Below are 13,997 nucleotides of genomic sequence, written 5' to 3' on the forward strand. Positions count from 1 at the left end.
GTGCTGAACCGCCTTTTAAAAAAGCTGTACCAGTTCACTTGCCAGTATGGGTACACATAGCTTGACTGTATCACATTTGCCACCACTGAGTTTCAGCAGGTAAAAGGAAATACTCTTTCTGTAGTAGAAAAACACTCTCATTTTTATTTGCATTTAAAATAATGTGCTGGAGTTTCCATCACAGCTCAGCTGAAAGGAATCTGACTAGCATTCATGAGGATGCAGGTTTGATCCCTGGCCTTGCTCAGTGGGTTAAGGATCCCGTGTTGCTCTGAGCTGTGGTGTAGGTCATAGAGGCTGCTGGGATTTGGCATGCTGTGGCTGTGGTGTACGCCTGCAGCTACAGCTCCCATTCCTCCCCTAACCTGGAAACCTCCATATGTTGCAGGTGTGTCCCTAAAAAGACAAAATAAAATAAAGTGCTCATTCATTTATTCTGTGATGTAAATTCTTCTATTTTGGGGGTCGTCTGTATAGTCGCCCCCCCCCCCCCCATCCAGAGGGATAAGTTCCACAGGGGATGCCTGAAGCCACACTGGGATCAAAGCCTAGAAATGCTACGTTTTCTCCGTCCCGCCCTCTCCTCGCCACACCTAGGATGGAGATTAAATCCTAAATTGAGTAATGTGGGCATAGATATCGACACTACCCTCGGAATAAGATGGAAGCGCTATAACGCTGCCCTGCAGGAACTCACGTGAATGAGGCCTCTCTGCGCAACTTCCCCTGTGGTACCCACACATGCTCTTGCTGTCTTCATGATGCTTGTCACACGCAGTGGCCTAACCCTGGCACTTTGAGGTATGACAGCAAAGCCTGCGCCAGCGTCTTTTTCCTTTCACCCAATTTCCCTGAGAAGGTTCTTGCTGTGACCTTGGCTACCTCAGCCTGGGAATGGGTTTCTTTCTGCCTTGAACCTCCGCGGAAAGGCAGGCTTAGGCTCCTGTGCCCGCCGGGCTGCGCCCTCCTCTGCGCTGCAGGGTCGCTCTTCAGTAGCACGACAGACAGGCCTCCTGGAAAAGGAGCAGCCGGGGAACCGGACCTGGTTACGACGCTGCTGCGCACTGAGCTGACCTCGCGAGATTTCCTCACGGCTCAGCCCAGAGCAAACGTGAAGGCTTCAGAATTGTTAATTTCTGGAATTTTCAGTTTAGTATTTTGGGCACCAGTTGACTTCAGGTAAGTGAAATCCAGCAAAGTGAACCCTCAGGTCAAGGGGGATGCTGTGCCTTATTTTTTTTTTTTTTTTTTTTTTTGGACCCCGCGTCCCGCCAGGGATCGGATCCCCACCGCAGTTACTACAACAGCAGGTCCTTAACTCTGTGCAGGCAGGGGATGAACCAGCCTCCTGGTGCTCCAGACACTGCCGTCTCCTTGTCCCACAGTGGGAACTCCTAAATCTAGAAATAATTCTTGTCTCTTCTTTAGCAGTTACCTTGCCAGCATCTCCCTTGTAAGTTTAGCCACACTCGGGGATCCCACATTTTTATGAGATTTTCTGAAGTCCTTGAGCATGGACTCTTGAGGATAACTGACTGCCAAGTCTTAGGAACTACATTATCAGCTTTTCATTTCTATTGTTTTTGTTTGTTTTCTTTTTAGGGCCTCACTTGCTAGCATGTGTACGTTTCCAGGCGAGGAGTCCAATCGGAGCTGCAGCTGCCAGACTATACCACATCCAAAGCAAGGTGGGATCCAAGCCGCCTCTGCAACCTACACCACAGCACACAGCAACTCGGGATCCTTAACCCACCGAGAGAGGCCAGGGATTGAACCCGCATCCTCATGGATGCTAGTTGGATTTGTAGCCTGCTAAGCCACAACAGGAACTCCTTCATTTTTTTTCTCTTAAATGAGCCAGCGTCCCTTTGGTTGTGAAAATCAGCTTCAAGCCTGGCATTAAAAAAATCTTTTGCACCTGAAACATCACAGGTATGTATTTTCTAAACATCACAGTGTTAACAATTTTGTTGTTGATATTCCCTGTTACCAAAATCTTTTAGTCTAATGTCACTTAACAGCACTGTGAAATTTAGAGGGGAAAAAAAAAATTTCCATGTGAAGTTATATTAGTACATGGAGAGTCACATCTGAGTAGTCTGAGGGATTAGGGTGGGACACCCACACACCCATGGTTATTGCATTCTTCACTCATTTAAAGGATAATTACAGTAGCATCCTTTATTGGAAGGAAGGCAATTAACTTTATTTGTCCTCACAAGCTTAACAAATCATGGACTCATAGGTGTCCCTGTGGTTTAAGTTGTCATATGCTCTAGTCTCACTTCTGAATTTTCTGAAATCTTGAGCCACAGCTTTGCTTTTTGTCTCATTGATTAAATAAAGGGCTTGAATTTTAGGAAGCCTGACACTCTATTTTCTCCTTCTTGTTCTAGGCAGATGATGCAAAATAAAAGGATGTCTTTGGTGTCAATTCAGAGCAGAATTCCACTCGTCTCTGTACCGTGTATTATAAGGTGGACTGTGAGAGAATTCAGTTCAGTGTTTTCTTCTGAAATGTAAGGGTGATTTGCAGATCTGTTACTACAAATGCACAAGATGCTCCGGGCAAAGTGAAAACTTGCTGCTGGGCGGGGCTGTCAGGTAAGTCTGAACATCATGCACACAGAGCACACTTTGGTCCTCAGATAGGACCAGCACTGTACATCAAAGACTCATTGACTGCTGCAAAGGAAAATCCCATTTCTTCCCTATGATAAAGAATACAGGTAAGCAGTCAGATGAAGAGATACACAGGGTGAGGTCCAGGAGGGTGCCAAGCATAGGGGCTCACTACCTGTGGAGTTGAGGTTACCCTCATGGCGTGGACGTTTTTGCCAACGTGGAAGCTCTCTGAACCCATTACTGTTAAGATTGTATGGAGTCTTCTTCACAGAAGCATGATGCACCCGTAACTCCTTTATACCCTTTATTCCCTCTTTGGAGGATATAGAGTAGGGCTGAATACTTCAAGCTTCTAATCAGGGCTTGGTTTCTCTGGTGACCAGCCCCCATCCAGGTGCCCATCAAGAGTCACCTCAATAGAATAAAAGATGCTTCTAGTGTTTTTCTCACTAGGGAATTTTTAAGAGTTTTAGGAGTCCTGTGCCAGGAATTGGAATAGAAACATATTCTATTCTATTATCTCATACTGTCATTCACTTCCTCCTATTCCACTAGAGTCTGAATATTTGTGTCAAATTCATATGTAGAAACCTAACCCCAAATGTGATGATATGAGGACGTGGGGCCTGTGTGAGGTGATTAGGTCATGGTGGGATTAATGCTCTTAGAAAAAGGCCCCCAGAGAGCTCCCTTGCCCTCTATCTAGTGAGGACTCAGTAAGAAAACCACTAACCATGAACCTGAAAGCTCTCACCAGACCCTGAATCTGCTAGTCCTTGACCTCGGACTTCCAGCCTCCAGAACTGTCAGCAGTCTTGTCTGATGTTTACAAGTCACCAAGTCTATGGTATTTTGTTATAACAGCCCAAGAAGAGTATGACATATGCTAAGGGCAATTTCAGTTTTACATTTTTTCTAACTCTTTTAATCAAAAAAGCCTCAAACTTACACAGCTTGGATTTTGGGGTTCAATGTGAGATGTATCATCCTCCTGCAGCTCCTTAGTGACATCACTCTGGTGGGTTAATAACATCCCTAAAACTCAGATCCTTTGTGTAAGAAAGATGATGTCCCCAGCCTCACAGAGGTGTTGAGAAGAGGAAAGGAGATAGCAGGCAGAACCCCTATATGTGCAGTCTGGCCATCCACGGGCCTGCACAGAGCTTGAAGGATACTTTGTACAGGAGGGGACTTTACCCTCATGCTTTCATCTGTTGGGAAGCCTCATCTTCTCTCCTTTCCTTATCTTCTTCATGTACAGGAGGTTGGGGAAAAAGCTAACTCCCTGAGTACTGTCCCCAAGGGATTAGGACCATGTCCTGTCATTTTCATTTCCAACAGAGAAACTGGCACACGTCTACCATCAATAAATTAGTGAATAAATCAATAATCCAGTAAGATAACATAGTAAAGGCAGCAATTGTTTCTAAATTAATTTTTAGAATATTGTAGTAACAATTAAACCTCCCATAAAATCATATAGAAACCATGAGAGAGTGATCATCAGATTTATCTCCTAGGATACATGAATTAGCACATTATTTTAAGCACAAATAAAACTGAGAGAGTACTTTTCAACTTCCAGGTTAGAAATCTTTTATATGCTAAAATTCCACATTGGCCAAGGTGATACAGTCAAGATATCACCTTATAGATAGATGATAGATAGATAGATAGAGGACCACTTAGGGTAACTGGTACAGCTTTCCTAAAAGTCAGGAGCTTGATCAAAAATCCTAACTGTAGCCTTTTTTGGGAAAAAAAAGTGAGAAGAGTACAGGAGGGAATTTACTGGAACATCATTTCATTGACAATCTCTGTCTTCTATTCATGAGATTGGTAGAAGCTGTTCATTGTGATTAACTCTGTATAAAATATCTGCATAAGTGATATAAGCTCTAACGTAATAGATAAATGTGTGAAGTATAATTGTCCCTCAGCCCCAGGAGGACCTGTTAGCAAGAAATCTCAGGACAACCTCTGCTTTCCTGCCTCCACGGCTTTTAGTGCCTCTGGCCAGGGTATGTAGGAGCTCGTATTCATGCACCTGACACCCCCCAGCAGGAGTGGCCCCCCGTGGTGGGCAGAGCCCACGTGAGCCATGGCCCAAGTCTTTATTTTTTCAGGGAAAGAATGAAAGCATGTTTCTCAACCACGACCCCTGGGGAAGCTCACATGATGTCTAGCAGCAGGCATGTAAACTGAGCCCTGGATGGCTGGTTTCTCAGGGCAGAGCTGAAAGCCTCAGAACCTGGCTGTGTTCAAAGCTGCCCTCCCAGGAGTTCGGGCGACCACGTGCCTTTGAACAGCAGGAGGACCAGGCCGCACTCAGAGGTCAATTTCTTTCTCTGGCCCCTGCATCTCTACAGACACTGCTTCCTTAGTGAAGCTGTGATGTTTCTCTTGTTCTGTAAGCGGCAAGCCCTCACCCCACGTGGGGACATGGGATGCACGGCCATGCCCTGGTGTGTGTGTGGGGGGGGGGGGTATAGGGCTGTAGATTTTCAGTAGTTAGGACTAATGGGCACTGTTTCTACATCCTCTGTGGCTCAGTCTTTATAATCAGTCCTGACAGATGATTCAATGGGATTACACCGTGAACACCAGCACGGTATCTGGCCCACGCGAAACTGGGTTCATTATTTTCACTTCAGCTGTTGACAAGAGTTTATAGCATTCCAATGCTTGGGACACGAGGGAAACATACTTTCAGATTTTTTTTGCTTCTGAATTCTAATGGTATTTTTGGTTTAAAAGTATTTCCTTGTTTCCCACTTTTACTTTATTACGACTTTGTAAGTACTATTATTTTGCTGTTTTTCCCCAGTGCTTTTGGAAAAGCCTCATTAATTTCATTAAATGGTATATTAAATCAAACTCAATGTGCTGAAAAAGGGGACAACATTGTACATCCTTTACATGGGAATAATAACATTTCTCTGAATGAATTGTCATAAGCCATTTTTGAGAAATGAATTACAGAGCATTTTCTGAGAGGTGCTGGATAAAGGAAATAGCAGGAATAGCAGCCTTTTTAGTGGCCGGCAGTTTCTGATAGACAACACTGATAAACCTAAATGTCGCCTTCCTCTTTCCCCCTCCCCTGCCATCACCAACCCCCCCATAAAGCCAGTGTAAAGAGAGTGGATGTAGTGACTGTTCTGTAAATCAGGGTTTGTCCAAAACTTAAGTAAACAGTTACTGTGAGAAATCAAAATGTGGATATCTTCAACTTTGGGAGGCAAACATTGGAAGGCAGAAACGTTTAAACGTAACAACATTGAACTTCCATGAAAGTTAAGACTTCAAAGTAATTTAATAGTTTGAAGCCTTGTGGATCAACATATTGATTAAGCTACTAATCTTGACTAAACATAAGGTAGTATTTGCCTCGACCTAAACCAGATCTGAAACCATTCTCTCATGAAAAGAATCTTCTCTCTTATCTTTGAACTTTGATCTATAAATGTTCCCTGTGGCCAGTATTCCCAATATATCCCCACTGATAACTCACCTTGGAAAAGAACATAGTGGAAAGAGTCCTCGCTAGTAAAACTATTCAGTCCAAGCATGAAATGCATGTGTTGTAGCATAGCATTTTGTAAATTGCTCTGGAATAGCCTTTTCTGGATCTGAGATTATGAACTGAGGTTCTTTTAGGTGCGGTGTTCTAATTAGACCATTATTCATACACTGAGATGTGGTATAGAGAGAATTAGACTGTGTAGGGAAGTAAGACTTGTTTTTGGATGTACTGGGTTTGATATGCTTGTTACTGGACATGGAGCTAAGAATTTGGCTACATGAGACTGAACAAGGGAAAGACTGGGGCTAGAGATGTGAACTGGGGAAAGATCAGCCTGAAGATACAACTAAAAAGCTGGAAATGGATGAACTGTCTTCACTAGCAGTTGTCAAAGAGTGTTGCACATGCCCAGGGACCCCAAGACCTTCTGGGAGCCCTATTAGGGAAGAACTGTTTTCACATACATACTAAGGTATTATTTGCTTGTTTCACTCTGTAAAAAAAGCAAAGCTAGGTAAACTGCTGAAGCCTCAGCATGAAGAAGGCAGGGGAGCCAACAGCACCACCATCATTGTATTACCCAGGGTGCTTAAGTGAGAATGCCAAGAACAAAGCCATGAAAATAACTAGTGTTGTGAAGTCTCAGCCTTTTAATGCATAGCTTGTTAATGTTCTGCTTAAGAAATGGGAAGTACTTTTGCAGCCCTTCCACTGTACAACAAAGAATGGTGCCTATCTTGAGGATAAATGCTTGTGCAATTCTTTGACTTCAGAGATGAACGGAACTGCGTTTTCATGAACTACCACTTTTACTTAAAAGGAAGACTAACAAGTCAGGATGCTTGTACTAGGTTTTATGGCTGCATAACAAATTAGAGTTTGCTCCCTGTACCTGCAGGTTCTACATGCTCTAATTCAAGCAACCACAGATTGAAAAGCTGAAAAATGCAATGTGCTGGCAACTATCCTTAAGGCACTTACATTATATTAAGTATCCTAAGTAAGCTAGAGAAGTTCATAAGCACACAGAGACATGTGTGTATGTCCTATGCAGACACCAAACCATTTTATGAAAGGGGCTTGACGATCTGTGGATCTTGGTATCTGGGGTGGGGTGGGGCTGGAATCAATCCCTCATAGACACCTGGAGCACCTGTACCACATGCAGTACTTAAAACAGCAAGAATGTACTGTCTCACAGTTGTGTGGGTCAGAAATCCATTCATCAGGTTCTTGGACCTGTGTCTGACATTCATGGAGTTGGCCAAGCTGCCTTCTCCTGTAGGGGCTGGGAGGTGTCCTTCTCCAGGATCAGACAGGTTGTTTGTTGGCTGTTGGACTGAGGTCCCAACCCTCTTCCTGGCTGTTGTCCAGGGGTTACTCTCAGTTCCAGGAGGCCACCCACCCTTCCCTGCTATGCACCCCACCCATCTCCAGTGAAAAGGAGGTTCTCCCTCCTATTGAGTTTCTTGCATACAGAATCTCTTTTCCCAGAAGTGCTCTTTGGCAGGGCTCATTCAATGATGTACAGGCCACTGCAGACAGGGTCCTTTTCTTAATGTCAATGGTGCCATGCAGTGTGGCCCATTCACAGAAGGGAGGGCCTATCCTGTCACCCAGAGGGGAGCATCAGTCAAGGTCACATTTGAGTTTTTAAGCAAACATCAGGATTATGGAAAACTATTATTTGCTTCTGTGATTTTTCATAACCTCCTAATATGTAAAGACTTTTCTGATGACATTGGTGGTGATATGAATAAGGGTGATATTTTAAAGACACTATACAATATCTATTTTGGGGATATTGACACCAACCATATGGAAAATATAAGTAATTCAGTGAACCAATGATTTTTTTTAATTTGTATGACGATTTTTATTTTTTCCATTATAACTGGTTTACAGTGTTCTGTCAATTTTCTACTGTACAGTAAGGTGACCCAGTTACACATACATGTATACATTATTTTTTCTCACATTATCATGCTCTGTCATAAGTGACTAGACATAGTTCCCAGTGCTATCCAGCAGGATCTCATTGCTAATCCATTCCAAAGGCAATAGTCAATTAACCCCAAGCTCCTAATCCATTCCACTCCCTCCCCTTCTCCCTTGGAAACCATAAGTCTATTCTCCAAGTCCATGATTTTCTTTTCTGTGGAAAGGTTCATTTGTGCTATATATTGTATTCCAGATATAAGTGATATCATATGGTATTTGTCTTTCTCTTTCTGACTTACTTCACTCAGGCTAAGAGTCTCTAGTTCCATCCATGTTGCTCAAATCAGACAAAATAGACTTTAAAACAAAGGCCATAAAGAAAGACATAGAATGACATTATTTAATGGTAAAAGAATCCATTCAAGAAGAGGATATTACAATCATCAATATATATGCCCCTAATATAGGAGCACCCAGATACCTACAACAAATACTAACAGACATAAAAGGAGAAATTGATGGCAATACAATTATAGTAGGAGAATTTAACACCCCACTCACATCAATAGACAGATCCTTTAGACAGAAAATCCTAAAGGACATAATAGAAGAGTTAGACTTAATGGACATTTTCAGGACATTACATTGAATAAAATCAGAATATACATTCTTCTCAAGCGCACATAGAAATTCTCAAGAATTGACTACATACTGGGGCGCAAAACTAACCTCAACAAATTTAAGAGTATAGAAATTATTTCAAGTATCTTTGACCACAATGGCATGAAACCAGAAATCAACTACAGGAAAAGAAATGAGAAAAAAACTTACTAAATGGAGACTAAACAGCATACTACTAAAAAACCAATGGGTCAATGAGAAAATCAAGAAGGAAATTAAAAAACACCTCGAGACAAATGGTAATGAAAACACAACCACTCAAAATCTATGGGATGCTGCAAAAGCAGTGCTCACAGGGAAATACATAGCAATACAGGCCTTCCTCAAAAAGGAAGAAAAACCTCAAATCAACAACTTAACCCATCACCTAAATGAATTAGAAAAAGAACAACAAACAAAACCTAAAGTCAGCAGAAGGAAGGAAATCACAAAGATCAGAGAGGAAATTAAAAAAAATGCAGATTAAAAAAAATAGAAAAAAATCAATAAAACCAAGAGCTTGTTCTTTGAAAAGGTAAGCAAAATTGACTAACCTCTGGCTAGACTCATCAAGAAGAGGAGAGAGAAAAACACAAATAAACAAAATAAGAAATGAAAAAAGAAGTCACAGCTGATACTACAGAAATACAAAAAATCATGAGAGAATGCTATGAACAGTTGTATGCTAACAAATTTGACAGCCTAGAAGAAGTGGACAACTTTCTAGAGATTTAACAGTCTGCCAAAACTGAATCAATATGAAATAGACAAACTGAAGAGACTGATCATGAGAAATGAAATTGAATATGTCATAAAAACACTCCCTACAAAGAAAAGTCCAGGACCAGATGGCTTCACAGGTGAATTCTACCAAACATACAAAGAGGTACTTATGCCCATCCTCCTTAAAATTTTTCAAAAGTTTGAAGAAGAAAGACATTCTATGATGCCACCATCACCTTAATTCCAAAACCAGACAAAGATACCACCAAAAAAGAAAACTATAGGCCAATATCTTTGATGAATGTAGATGCAAAAATTCTCAACAAAATTTTAGCCAACCAAATCCAACAACATATGAAAAAGATCACACACTACGACTATGTGGGATTTATTCCAGGTTCACAAGGATGGTTCAACATACACAAATCAATCAACGTCATATACTACATTAACAAAAGAAAAGTCAAAAACCACATGATCATCTCAATAGATGTAGAAAAAGCATTTGACAAAGTCCAACATCCATTCATGATCAAAATTCTTACCAAAGTGGCTATAGAGGGAACATACCTTAACATAATCAAAGCCATTTATGACAAACCCACAGCAAATATAATACTCAATGGAGAAAATCTGAAAGCCTTCCCACTAAAATCTAGAACAAGACAGGGATGCCCACTCTCACCACTGTTATTCAACATAGTACTGGAAGTCCTAGCCACAGCAATCAAACAAAAGAAATAGAAAGTATCCAAATAGGAAGAGAAGAGGTAAAACAGTCACTGTATGCAGACGACATGATACTATATATAGAAAACCCTAAGGACCCAACCCAAAAACTTCTTGAATTGATCAACAAATTCAGCAAAGTAGCAGGATATAAGATTAACATTCAGAAATCAGTTGCATTTCTGTATGCTAACAATGAAATATTAGAAAATGAACACAAAAATACAATACCTTTTAAAATTGCATCCCAAAAAATCAAATACCTGGAAATACATCTGACCAATGATGTAAAGGACTTATATGCTGAGAACTATAAAACATTAATCAAGGAAATTAAAGAAGATGTAAAGAAATGGAAAGATATTCCATGCTCCTGGGTTGGAAAAATTAATGTTGTAAAAATGGCCATACTATCCAAAGCAATCTACAGATTCATTGCAATTCCTATCAAATTACCCATGACATTTTTCACAGAACTAGAACAAACAATCCAAGAATTTATATGAAACCACAAATGACCCAGAATTGCCAAAGCAATTCTGAGGAACAAAAACCAAGCAGAAGGCATAACTCTCTCAGATTTCAGGCAATGTTACAAAGCCACAGTCATCAAGACAGTGTGGTACTGGTACCAAAGCAGACATACAGACACAATAGAGAACCCAGAAATAAATCCAGACACCTATGCTCAATTAATCTTTGACAAAGGAGTCAAGAACATGCAATGGGAAAAGGCAGTCTTTTCAGAAAGTGGTGCTGGGAAACCTGGACAGCTGCATGTAAATCAGTGAAAGTAGAACACACCCTCACACCATGCATGAAAATAAACTCTAAATGGCTTAAAGACTTAAATATAAGACAAGTCACCATGAAACTCCTGGAAGAGAACATAGGCAAAACATTCTCTGACATCAACCTCACAAATGTTTTTTGTCAGGTCAGTCTCCCAAAGCAACAGAAATAAAAGCAAAAATAAATCAATGGGACTTAATCAAACTGACAAGTTTTTGAAAAGCAAAGGAAAACATAAAAAGAACAAAAAGACAACTTATAAAATGGGAGAAAATACTTTCAAATGATGCAACGGACAAGGTCTTAATCTCTAAAATATACAAACAACTTATACAACTCAACAGCAAACAAGCCAACAACCCAATGGAAAAGTGGGCAAAAGACCTGAACAGATATTTCTCCAAGGAGGATATACAGATGGCCAACAAGCACTTGAAACAATGCTCAACATCCCTCGTTATTAGAGAAATGCAAATCAAAACTACCATGAAATACCAGTTCACACCAGTCAGAATGGCCATCATTAATATGTCTACAGGAGGTCCTGTCATGGTGCAGTGGTTAACGAATCCGACTAGGAACCATGAGGTTGCGAGTTAGATCCCTGCCCTTGCTCAGTGGGTTAATGATTCGGCTTTGCCGTGAGCTGTGGTGTAGGTCGCAGACGCAGCTTGGATCCTGCATTGCTGTGGCTCTGGCATAGGCTTGCAGCTACAGCTCCGATTAGACCCCTAGCCTGGGAAACTCCATATGCCGCAGGAGCAGCCCAAGAAATGGCAAAAAGACAAAAAAAACCCAAAAAAAAACAAAAAACAAAAAACTAAGTCTACAAATAACAAATGCTGGAGGGGGTGAGGAGACAAGGGAACCCTCCTGCACTGTTGGTGGGAATGTAAGCTGGTACAACCACTATGTAGAACAGAATGGATGTACCTTAGAAAATGATACACAGAACTACCGTATGACCCAGCGATCCCACTCTTAGGCATATATCTGGACAAAACTTTCTTTAAAAAAGACACATGCACCCCCATGTTCATTGCAGCTCTAGTCGCAATAGCCAAGACATGGAAACAACCCAAATGTCCACTGAGAGATGATTGGATTAGGAAGATGTGGTATATATACACAATGCAATACTACTCAGCCATAAAAAAGAACAAAATAATGCCATTTGCAAATCAATGATTTTAAAATAACTCATGCAAGATGCCACATGGTGCTGTAGTGGAATATTGCCCCTGTTTTCCAGGTGAGATTTCCACATCAGCCAGCAAAACCTCTAATCCAAGATCTGGTCATATTATCTCTGCAAGGAATCTAAGTCAAAGAAGTTCAATTTGAGAGCTAACTTGGATAACTTTTGGAAAATTAATGTTGGCTCTTTGGCAAACTCCCTTATGAGAAGATTACTGCATTCCAGATGTAGCTGCTGTCTTAAAGCCATTTCTGGCTATCAAGGTACTCCTTCCCTGTCTTTCTAACATGACTGAGTAAGTATTTTCTAGGGGAATGTTTTAACCTGCTGGCATATGTACCCCATGGAAGGAGGTGATGTTTTCTGCTGGGCTTCAGAGCAGGACCTTTCAAATCTAGTTGTACTACCACACACTAGCCCTAAGACCAGTTATCCTTAATGAGTTCTTAGGCCTGGTTATCCTCACTTTAAAAACAGAAATAATGTCTAAAGCTAGAGAAAATGACCCTCATGCACTTTGAAATGGGGCAATGGGTTATTCCCCTGCAGAGCATACTGTAATATCAGCACCAAAAACAAGACTTGACAGAGAGAAGCCCACAGCAGGATGGAAAGGCTACATGATAACTGTTTGAATTTATTAATATATCTTAGTGCAGAAGATGGGTGAGACACAGGGGTGCCTCGGAAGACAAGACACACTTACCTAAATCCCTCTTCCCCAGATCTTGGGTCACTTCTTCCATCAAAGCTCAGAGGAGAGGGGCTTTTGTGCCAGGGGCTTCATTGTTTCTAGCCTGAGGCCAGAAGCATTGCATCCCTCTCATCCTCCAGCTTTGGTTCTTCCTTTGTCCACCAGACACTTTCCCATTTGCAAAGGGTTTTATTCAGAAGGAGATGCTATGGTCACCACGATGGCTTCCATACTTCCATTCCCTGAATAGTGATTCCAGCTAATAAGTGGATAATGTGGCTTCCTTCTGATATTTTTGGCTATCTACCCATGAGGTTAGATGACAGAGAGAAACCGTCTGGGCCATGAGAACTCCTCGCAGTCACTGTCCCTGACTCAGTCACTTCTCCTTGCAGCTAATAATGAGCATCCCAGTTTCTCCTTAGGTACCAAGGCAATTCAGTTCATGGGATCCAGTGGCACTGGGCACAATCCCCACTGAGCATGGACCAAACAAAGTTCTGGGTGCTCAGAGCAAAGAATTCCACCCATGATGGCTGCCCAGACCTGTTCTCCCTCAGTTGACTCATGTCCATTCTGGCCATGTGTTAATGGTAGGAATTGATTATACTTGATAGTTTGCAGCACCAGTGAAGGTTTTACACTTCATGCTCTTAGTACCTTCAACTGCAGCCTTCTACCTTCCCCTCTCCAGGTAGAGATTTCCTTCTAAGGGATTGACCTTCCTGCCATTTACTATCCTTACCAAGGACACTCTGCTTATTCCCTTTTAAGGACCTAGAAATGGTCACTGTTCCAGGTTGATAGAAGCAGCCAGAAGCTCACTCACAGATGAAGCTCTTAATGCAATACTGTGACATGTTCAAACACAACACAATTTATCTTAGGCCAGATGTTAAGAAAAAGTATGTTAGAGTTGACAAGAGAAAATGCGTTTAGCCATAAGAGGTAGAATAATTTACTGCCTCAAGATCTCATTTCTTGCTAATGGTCATTGTGTTCTTTACCTTTTTAGTATGAAAAAACTTACTTCAAGCATTGACAAAATTACAGATAAAAGTGTGCAGAATTGACATATTCTCATCACTTAACTACAATTACTAACTCAC

The 13,997-nt window shown here is 41.4% G+C and overlaps 1 protein-coding gene and 1 long non-coding RNA gene across 3 annotated transcripts in view; one reads left to right on the top strand and one right to left on the bottom strand.

The window, feature by feature from the left end:
- CSMD1 (CUB and Sushi multiple domains 1) overlaps positions 1–13,997 on the bottom strand; it is a 1,878,204-nt gene that overhangs the window by 619,484 nt on the left and 1,244,723 nt on the right. The window lies entirely within an intron of this gene.
- On the top strand, positions 1,099–8,996 carry LOC146395826 (uncharacterized). The gene is made up of 3 exons (XR_014829743.1): positions 1,099–1,179; positions 1,603–1,932; positions 2,397–8,996. It is a non-coding gene; the product is annotated as an uncharacterized LOC146395826 (long non-coding RNA).

Source organism: Sus scrofa, chromosome 15 (genome assembly GCF_054392235.1).
Source record: "Sus scrofa isolate SSC_HxYL_T2T_F1_AM1 chromosome 15, Sscrofa_HxYL_maternal_Yorkshire_Landrace_v2.0, whole genome shotgun sequence".
Classification (NCBI taxonomy): Eukaryota; Metazoa; Chordata; class Mammalia; order Artiodactyla; family Suidae; genus Sus; species Sus scrofa.